Source organism: Camelus dromedarius, chromosome 13 (assembly GCF_036321535.1).
Source record: "Camelus dromedarius isolate mCamDro1 chromosome 13, mCamDro1.pat, whole genome shotgun sequence".
Classification (NCBI taxonomy): domain Eukaryota; kingdom Metazoa; phylum Chordata; class Mammalia; order Artiodactyla; family Camelidae; genus Camelus; species Camelus dromedarius.
This window is the reverse complement of record NC_087448.1, coordinates 64,470,827-64,481,495: the sequence shown is the minus strand read 5'-3', so window position 1 is coordinate 64,481,495 and position 10,669 is coordinate 64,470,827. Positions and strand designations below refer to the sequence as shown.

The 10,669-nt window shown below is 41.4% G+C and overlaps 1 long non-coding RNA gene across 2 annotated transcripts in view; it reads left to right on the top strand.

Moving 5' to 3' along the window:
- The first annotated feature begins 8,155 nt into the window (after positions 1 to 8,155).
- The window catches only part of LOC116157170 (uncharacterized), a 45,937-nt gene continuing 43,423 nt past the window's right edge, over positions 8,156 to 10,669 (top strand). For both annotated transcript variants that reach the window (XR_004141113.2, XR_010383665.1), the window contains exon 1: positions 8,156 to 8,397. This is a non-coding gene — a long non-coding RNA (uncharacterized LOC116157170). The remainder of the gene's footprint in view (positions 8,398 to 10,669) is intronic.

Here is a 10,669-nt window from a genome sequence, read left to right as displayed (position 1 = left end):
CATACAATATGTGGCCTTTTGTGTCTGGCTTCTTTCACTCAGTATTACTGAAAACAAGGATCACCCACTCTGTAGCACGTGTCCACACTTCTTCTCTAGTTATGGCTGAATAACATTTAATTGTACAGCTATGCTGTGGTTCCTTTTAATTTACACAAATACATCTTGCTATAGATCTCATTACGCCTTTTATACTGCTGTGACTCAGGAACTTTAAAAAAAATTATTTTCTTTCAGATAAAATGTACCTCACTGTTGTTATAACTGGATGAGCTTTGATAAATGTATGCATTCACGAAGCTACCACCACAGTCATCATATAGAACATGATCCCAAAGATCCATGAAGAAAACCACAGGACTCCTACAGAAGGGAGAATGAGGTGGGCATTAAGCAATATTAGATTTGCAGTCAAATGGATCAATGCTTTTTAAGTGCTGAGAGTAAGTGATTTGGAACTTGGAATGCTATCCAAGCCACACTGTCCATCAAGTGTGAAAAGCCAGTAAGTACATTATTAAATATGCCAAGATGTAGAAATTTGATTTCTCACACACTGTGCACTACTTCTTAGGAAGCTGCTCATGTTCCAGCCAAATGAGACAGTCAACAAAGGAAGGGATCCAGAAAACAACGGCTCCTACTCCGATGACAGCAAGAGTCCCAGAGTGACACAATGCGGCAGGTCTGGAGAGAAAGAGGTCTGGCTCACCCAGGAAGACGGACGACCCCAGGAGGAAGCTCTCCTGGAGAAAAAGAAGATCCACAGGCCACACAGTACTACTGAGATGCTGGGTGAACTTAAGAATATGCTAAAGGGAGAAAATGCTAGAAGGGCAATTAGATATTTCAGAAAATAAAAGCTGTAAAGGAAAGACATGATCAAAACACACCAGCTCCTCAGGGAACAATATTTACACAGGCAGATTAGTATGTTTTGATCTTTAAAACTTTAAAAATTCATCTATGAAGAACAGAAAAATTAATTATTGTTCCAAATAGCATACAAAGACTGTACAAGTGCATGTGACAAAGGCAGGAAGGGGCGAGGCGCGGGGCTGGGCGGGGGCGAGGAGATGGCTAGGGGGGCTGCATGGTCACGTCTCGGTCTCGCGTGCCGGAAGGTAGCATCTCGAGCTGCTGCTGTGTGCGGCAGAAAGGGAACCACGTTACCTGAAGCTAAAGAGGTGATTAGCAGAGACACAGATGATACAACTGCACCGCGGGGAAGTGGAGAATGCAGCTCAGCGGACTCCTCAGGCTGCCAAGTAAATACTGACAGTGAGAGTCTGTGACCTAGAAATACACTAGTAAACACAGAAGAGTGAGAAATGACCGACGTGAAGTGCCTGCCTCGGGGATCTGAACTGGGAGGACAGGACGAGAGAAAGACATTCTGCTTTTCACTACAGGCCCTCTGTTTTACTGGATTTTCAAGACTATGTATACGTATTACTTTTATAAAATGTGAAAACACAAACATGAAATTTAAAAGATGGTGTTTACTTGAGAACTAAGGTCCAGGTTTATGAAGAACTTGGTGGATTGTAAAAAGGAGTAAGATTGTGTCCTAAGTGATGGTAAGATTTTGAAGAATTTTTATCAAGGGAAAGGTTTACTACAATTTGCATAAGAGAAGATTATGAGGGGATGACTGATGTGGTTTAAGATGAGAGACAGGTAACAGTAAGGATGCTCTAGCGCTGGAACAAGGCAGAGGTGAGGAGGGCCGAAGCTGGAGCAGTGGGAGTCAGAGGTGAGGAAGGCTGGTCTGGGCAAGGAGGGGTGTGGTGGAGCGGATCCCAGAGGGAGAGAGTAAAGGGAGGCAAGGTGATGCTGGGAAGAAGAAGATAGAGTTCAGATTTGATGACATTGCACTTGAAGTGCCTGAACTGGCCTTTGGAAATTCACTGGGCCTCTTGGAACATGGGTGCATGGCTCTGGAGGGATTTGGGGGGCAAAAACACAAACCAGGCTAGTGTCTGTCCACTGAAGCCATGATTATGGGTTAAATCACTCAAAGATTACAGGAGGAGGAGCCACGGGCCAGAAGAGCATCGCCAAAACCGTCAGAGTGCACATGTTGCACCGAGGAACAGCATCTTGGGGGCTGGATGCCTCAAGGACACCTGGCCACCTGATTCGGGCACACCTATCTTGGCCTAACCACCTGTTTCAAGGTTAAGGCTTACTCTTTATTTCAGAATTCCTAGCACAGACACTGTTTGAGACTCACTTTATTTTCACATTCTCTATCACAACTGTCTTGTCACGTGGCACAAAATTATCAGTTATTTAGTGGGAGAGAGAATGTACAGGCTGTGAAAAAAAAAGAAAACCAAATGATTTTTTCATTTTGCACTTAGTTGTTATGTAGTAAGTAAGGAAGAGTAGCTGGCTCTCAGTCAGTACGTTTACTGGTACTTGCTTTCCATGTTGTACTGGGCCATGCTGTCTTGGCTGTCCACTTCAATACGGGCAAGGCATCTCCTTACCTCTTACAGAATAACTTTAGAAGCAACTAGACATTTGGAAAAAGTAACAACAGTCTGGATGTGAAATCTACCAGGGGAAAGATAATCTGAACGATTTATTGATACGTTTAAACATGAAAACAAGTGGTATTAAAGTGTTCAACTGCACTGCAACATGCAAGAAGTGATAATATCTCCCTGGAAATCAATTACCACACGACTTTCTTGTGGCCACCAAGGTAGGGAGAACTGGGAACATAAAAACCAAAGGAAACTTTGAGTTAACAGATGGGTCATAAATACCAAGTGTATTCTCTCAGTGGAGGCGTGTGGTCTCCTGCAAGATGATCTATGCCACAGACCCTCAGGCACATGGCTTCCACATGTCAAATATGTTACGAGATGGCTTTATTCCGCTTAACCCAGACTCAGCATCCAGCCTCACTCCTGAAGGGTAACAGTTTGATGAATGATGTTGCCTTCATTATTTCATACAATGCATTTGAGTGGTATGTTTTCATCTTAAATGAGTCCACAAAGACAGTGGTTTAAGTCATTTTGTTGACCTGCAGTTGAGTGATATGTCATTTGAGTCAACAAACACACACACACAAACATAAACAGATAAGAAACAATGAATAAGAAACCTGAAAATCCACAGCCAGCACAACCATCAACAAAGAAAGAACCCGAGCAGCAGCTCATCTGGCATTAAGTGAGCCAAGTTTTCTTAGAGATGAACAACTATTTTTCAACTCGACCGCTATAGAAAGAAACATCCTGACTTTGTGGTTTTAAGCGGCCAAATCAGAGGAAGTCCAAAGAGGAGATGATGGGAGGCGCAACCTTGTAGAATATTGGCCTTCTTAAGTGTTCATTCAGGAATCTCTCTTGGGCTCACTGCGATGGCCAATGAATTTAGAAGAATGTAGTGTGAGGATGCTATAAGACTGAATTTAAACACTGTATAATTTTTCAGTTATGGGGAGCCTTTGATCTGTGTCATGGTCTGGAATAATGGATTACAACTAGAAATCAAAGAATTCACTTTAGAAATCTACAAACATTGGGTTTATTTCCTCATGAAACCAGGAACCATTTTAGACATAGGAGATGATATATTTGTCAAAAATGTCATCAGTTTAGCAAGACCGCCCAAGTCTGGATTTGCTGTTATTATCTATAGCTACTAATTCATTTAATTTTGTTGTCTTCTAACTTTTGTTAACAGATAAGCAAGTGGCAGTAGCCTACAAAGGCATGAACATTATTTATGGGAGAAAAATCTTAAAATTCAGAAAACATTTCAATTCATCTAGTTTTTTCCCCCAGACCCTTGGGGGAAAAAAACTTGTCAAAATCTGAGCACTTGAGCATGATAACCCATCTCCTTGGGAAATGCCTCAGCAGGCGTACCTTTTTGAAAATCACCGTTTTAGCCAGTAGAAAAAAGCAATGTCAAGGCATCAGAAGTATGGGGCTCACATTTGTTCTTTACTAAAGTCAACACTTGCTTAGCTCACTTCAAAAGTTACTGAGTCTTCAATTTGTCATGTTGACTCAAAAGCTAGCAAATTCTTGTCATTATTAAATGGCTGAATTAATAGAATACATTGCTTTAATCTAGAAATTTAAAACCTTTTGAACTACTGCTGCAATGTAAAGTAAATGAGTGAAAACTGCTGTCATTCTCCCCATGCCTGTTAGCAATACCTATAACTCAGGCAAGAAGAGGCATATTGAAAATGTCGACACGTACAGGGTAATGCAGTGGATTCAGGTAAATCCCAAAGATCTCTCAGTGGGACAAGCAGAAGGAGTGAAGGAGCGGAGAACACTGAGCTGAGAGGGCAGGAGAGAACAAAACTTAACAGGAGATCCTGAGTTTTAGGAAGAGATAATGGTAAGTTAGAAAAAAACTTTTTTAAATTTTTATTGAAGTATAGTTGACTTACAATATTATAATAGTTTCAGCTGCAATCACAGTGATTTGATATTTTTATACATTACGCACCATATGAAGTTACCGCATTGACTGTATTCCCTGTGCTGCACATTACAGCCCTCTGACCTAGGATGCTATACAACTGGCAGTTTGTACCTCTTCAGCCCCTGCACCTGTTTTGCCCGTCCCCTACCCCTCTCCCCTCGAGTAATCACGAGTTTATTCTCTGTATCTGTGAGCTTTTTTCTGTTCTGTTACACTTGCTCATTTGTTTTTTAGATTTCACATATAAGTGAAAAGACAGTATTTGTCTTTCTCTGCCTGACTTATTTCACTTAGTAGAACACCCCCCAGGTCTATCCATGTTGTCACAAATGGTAAGTTTCCATTCTTTTTTATGGCTGAATAATATTCCTCTCTCTCTCTCTCTGTGTGTGTGTGTGTGTGTGTGTGTGTGTGTGTGTGTGTGTGTGTGTCTTCTTTATTGATTCACCTATTGGTGGACACCTAGGTTGCTTCTGTATCTTGGGTACTGTAAATAATGCTGCAATGAATATTGGGGTGCATATACCTTTTTGAATTAGTGTTTTTATATCCTTTGGATAAATACCGAGAAGTGAAGCTGCTGGATCATATGGTAGTTCTATTTATAATTTTTTGAGGAAACTCCATGGGCAATACATTCTTTGACATTAGTCTTAGCAACATTTTTTTGGATCCATCTCCTCAGGCAAGGGAAACAAAAGCAAAAATAAACAAATGGGACCACATCAAACTAAAAAGCTTTTGAACAGCAAAGGAAACCATCAACAAAATGAAAAGGCAACCTACTGAATGGGAGAAAGTATCTGCAAATGATATGTCCAACAACAGGTTAACATCCAAAATATATGAAGAACTCATACAACTCGATATAAAAAGAAATTTTTTACAAAAATATGATCCTTTTTGTCTCTCCTCCAAATTTAGCAAGGCAAGGAAAGGCAGGTGCATGATTCTGTATCTAAAAATAGTTGGAGTCAGTGGGTTGGAAATCAAATCCATGGAAAGTGCAGACTGAGAGACCTTACAGTATTCATGCTGAGAGAGATGCAAGTTAAAGACACACTGCCTGCCAGCATCCTCCCTACCCATCACTCCTGTGAAGCGCTGGTTCCTAGCCCTTCCCACCCTGGCCGGGTTGGCTTTGCAGTGCAGGGCATGGGGCGCCAGGAAACTCAGCTCAGGGTCAGTCAAGATCTATATCCATACCTGTCCATTCAAGGGAGAAACTTCTAGCACCCAACAGGGACGCAGTTTGGCATGGGAATAGGTCCCGTGTTCTTGTTCCTGATGGGAGACAGATCTCTTAAGTCTGAGGTGACTCTCACTGGCCAACCTTTCCTGAAGGCTCAGCCATCGCTTTGGTCAACCCCTCTGAGGGCGCTTAAACTCTGGAGCTGGAGCGACGTACTCAGACCAGTTGTAGGTAAGGGACACCCACATTAACTTCCTTCCTTCCTCCCTCCCTCCTTTCCTTCCGCATAGCTTTTGAGTCCCTAATACGTTCCAGATCACTGTTCCTGGCACTGAAGATGGTTAGAAAACTTTCAAAGAGCTTATATTCAAGAGGAGGGAAATGGAAAATTAAGATACGATTTCTCAGATCTTTAAAAAAAAATGTGAAGGAAATTGATAGGATGATGTGGTAGAGAATGCAGGAAAGTGGGTCAGGAAAGATCTTTCTGATGAACTGACAAGAATGAAAGTGGCCCCCCCCTGTAGGAAGGGCCCACGGGAGCAGGGACCTTCTTTGTTTTGTGACTTAGCATGCTATAGTTCCATGGATGCTGCCAGAAGACACAAGATGCTCGGTTGAAGACAAAGGACTTTGTTTCTCATGGCATAGGAAGTAGAAGGAACTTCGTGCTTGTGTCAGTTCCCTTTAGCCCCAAAACCCACCTGGTGATGTGTGGCTCCTGCGTGCACAGTGGGTTGGCATTACAGGCAAGGAACTGGGAGCTCAGGGAACCTCAACGTTTTTAATGGGCTCCAAGCAAACTGGTCCACCTGCTGCCTCAGGGAGACATTGTTTTTATTGGACAGTAAACAAACCTGCCCCAGGCTCCAGAGTGAGGAACAATTTCTGCCTTTCAAGGCTCTTTGCTATACAGACATCCTTCAAAAGATGGTCTGGAACAAAAGCTGTCAGTGCCTCTGCTTGTAAGACACACACAAACAGGAGGGGCCTGTGGGGAACCGCGATGCTCCGTGATGCTCAGCAGTTGGAATAAACTCCCAGGCCCCTCACAGCAGGGTGGGCCATGTGACTCTTCCAGCCAACGCCCTGTGAGCAGCCACCGCTGACATGGAGCGTTCCAGAGCTCCCTCTTCACTCTGGCACAGTGACTGTCATGTCTGAGATGGTAGCTGTTCAACCAGTCACTACAGCGAGCAGAACACTCAGCTGACCCATGATCGACAGAGAACATAAGCAAAAATTAAACCTTTGTGGTTTAAGCCAGAGACTGACAAGCTACAACCCACAGGGGAAATTTGGCCTGTAGTCTGTTTTCTTGTTGCCCGTGAGCTAAAGATGTTTGTTTTTTGTTTTTACATTTTTTAAGTGCAGTGAAGAAAAAGAGGCAAACAGAGAACATGAGTCAGAGTCCTGTGTGGCCTGCAAAGCCTAAAATATTTACTATCTGGCACTTAACAGAAAATGTTCTCAATCCATTAGGACAGGGCCTTACCCAACAGGATTAGTGTCCTTATAAGAAGAGAGCTAGCTCTCTCTCTTTCCCAATGAACAGGCACCAAGGAAAGGCCACGTGAGGACACATCAAGAAGGAGGCCACTCACAAGCCAGGAAGAGAGGTCCGCTAGAAACTGAACTTACTGGCACCTGGATCTTGGACTTTCAGGCTCCAGAACTGTGAGCAAATAAATTTCTGTTGTTTAAGCCCGTGCTATTTTGTTATGGCAGCCTGAGTAGACAATTACACTTGGCTTCCTAGGGAACATTCTTCCCCTTCCAAACTTCTCTTTGCAAACCTTCAAGTTCTTCCTCTGCCATCTCAATCCTTCCGAGGCTTGTCTTCCGCTAGCGCCCGGTAGACAAACCCGCAATGATGGTTATTAACGTCACAGCCTCTAGCTGCGATATTTAATCAGGACCACTTCTGGATAACTCCCTAACTACAAAGAATGGTTTTAACAGTGGGCTTTCAAACCATTAGGACAGTCAAGCAGAGGAATTCAACATGGCTTTCACACAAGCCTTCTAGTGGACCTTAAACCCCTCCAAAAAGCAGCTGCCTTCTCACTTGTAGATGGCGTCAACCTTAAACTTCAGACTGCAGCAACCTTTTCACTTTCAACATCCAGGCAGGGAATAATTATTTTAGCACAGGGAACAAGGGAAATAATTATATTTAGAAATATCAGTCATTCGTTATTGTGTTATTTATTTGAAATCAGATTGTTACGTATCATGTGTTCATTTTTTTAGTGTTTACTGACACAATGTCTATTTGAAAGACAGTACAGTTCTTCAGGGTAGGAATCATGCTGTGAACTCCTTTTAATATTCTGCTAAACAAAGGTTTAACAAAACCACTGTGTAATACACATACTCAACAAATGTGTGCTGGCTTACTGAGTAACTGAAGCTGGATTAAGTATCAGTAATGCACTGGGTTACAAGTAGCAAAACATTAAACTCACAGAATCTTAATAGGGATTTATTTTTCTTACAACAAAGTACTCTTAAAAGTTGGTCAATTCTGGCTTTGGTTTAGCAGCCCCAAAATGCCATCAGAGACTCAGTCTCTTCATCTGCTTCGACCCTGTCATCCTTAGTGTGCTGGCTTTTGTTCTCATGCTTGTGCCTCGTGATCAAAAGTGACTGCCACACACACACAGATGTCAGGCCTGCACTGAAGCACCTATTAGAACTGTGTCCAGTGGCCACTCTCAGTTGCTAAGGAGGCTTGGAAGGTAAGTATTTTGTTTTTTAACCTAACAATGATGGTAAAAGGAGATGATGAACAGAAATAGGTGCTGAGTGAGCAATAACTGGAAGAAATTGCTTTGTGTTTGGAGACGGTGATTTTTGCAAAATTAATCTGTAATGCTAAAATGTAGGGAGTGACATTTGCACCTGATATCTTGGAATTTTTCTATAAATTAATAATTCTGATTGAGAATTACTTCCTTTTCTCCGATTATAAAACTAGTGCATGTTTGACCTGCTTCTGGTTAAGATACAGAAAGTCGCAGCAGACCATTATTCCCACCATGACAAACAGAAGAAGCCGGATGAATTGCAAAATATGTTTTAAAAATAACAATGGATAGTGTGAATGAAGAAAGTCTAGAGGAAATGAATTCCAGAGTAGAAAGATCTCCTTGTTTCTTCTGTGAATGTAGGTCCACAGCTTTTTTCCTCCCTGAGGCATCTGACAAGTGTGTGCGTGTGTGCGTGGGCTGAGAACTGGGCTGGCTCCTGCAGAGGAGCTCTGTCAGAACACTGAGCAACAGCAGAACTTTCGAGGGCTGCCGTGAAAGATTCAAGTCTGGGGTATTCCTAAATGCAAAGACAGTGTTTTTCTGCTGCTTTCTTCGCATGGCAGTTTTAATGAGTGCTTTGGTGGTATGTGAGGTGCAAGCTGAGCTTGAAAGGCAGAACAAAGTTTCTTGCAGTCCTAGGGTGCACAGAAGGCAAGATCACGCTCGAGAGAGGAACACACGGTAAACTAAGCACACATCTCACCCTTGAGACATTTGAAACCAGAGATGAATTGAGTCTACAAAATCTACAGTCTTTTCCCAGCTCAACTGTTGACTGAGAAAGGAAAGGTCAAATCCTCTCCGGGGAAAACAGCATTTACTTCAATCTTCACACAACTTTCATACACAATTTCTGGCATGTAAGAAAAAAATTACACTACTTTTTAAAAAAGGCAATAAAATGTGATATAATCAAGAGAAAAATAACCAAGAGAGGCAGACAAACAGATGACCCAGACGTTGTATTTTAACACACAAGGTTTTACAATGGTTATTATAAACATGTTAAAGAAAAGAACGGGGAAAAGGTGAACAAAACTGATGAAAAGACAGAATTTCAGCAGGGAAATGGAATCTACCTACTTATCCATCCCAAATGGATATTCTAAGCCTGTAACATTTAAAGAATTTATTGCATTTTAATAAGTTTAATAGCACAATCAAACACATGAGAAGACAGGATTAGTGAACGGAAAATCAGATCAATAGAAATTATCCAAACCTAAGCATACAGAGACAGAAAGAATTTAAAATAAAAATCAGTGTGTAAAAATGTGAAGAACACTTGTCAAATTATGTAATACTTCAGCATGTAAAGTCCTAAAGAAGACAGAAAATGGGGCAAAAGCAATATTTGAATTTTCTAGATCTGATGAAAGACCTCAATCCACAAATTTTAGAATCTCAGTGCATCTCAAGCAAGAAAAATAAAAGAAGTCAAATTTAAACATCTCACATGCCAAATGCTGAAAACTAGAGATAGAGGGAAAAAATCACAAAGTAGCCAGAGGGATAAAAAAAACACATTAAGTTCAAAGGAACAACAATTAGACTGACAAACATTTAAACAGAAACTCTGGAATCCAGGTGACAATGGACAATGGAATGGATGACAATCAGGAATGGTGCCTGACAGTTTAAGGTGCTGCAGGGGAAGGAAGGAAGGGAGGGAGGGAAGGAGGTAAAGAAAGAAAGAAAGGAAGAAAGGAAGAAAGGAAGGAAGGAAGGAAGGAAGGAAGGAAGAGAACAAACGGACTCCTGCCAACCTGTAATTCTTAACCCTGTGAAGTTACCAATTAGAAATGAAGGCAAAAAATATCTGAAAACAAAGATCTAGATAAATCATTTCCAGCAGAATTACAAATAAGAAGTACTAAAGAAAATTCTTCTGGCTGAAAGGAATTATCTGTGAAGGAAACAGAACTGCGGAAAGGAATGAAGAGGACAGGAAAGGCTAAATATGCAGCTAAATACAAAAGCATATTGACTATTTAAACCAGCAATACAGTAACAACGATGTGTAGGATTTAAAACCTATACAGAAGTACAATACATGACAATCTAAGTACAAAGGGCAGGAGGGAGTAAACAGAGCCGTACTCTTGCTTCTTGTATTATTTGTGAAGAGCTAAAGTACAAATTTATGATAGATGCAAATAAATTAAGAATGCATATTGTAATTGCTAGGGTAATCACTAAA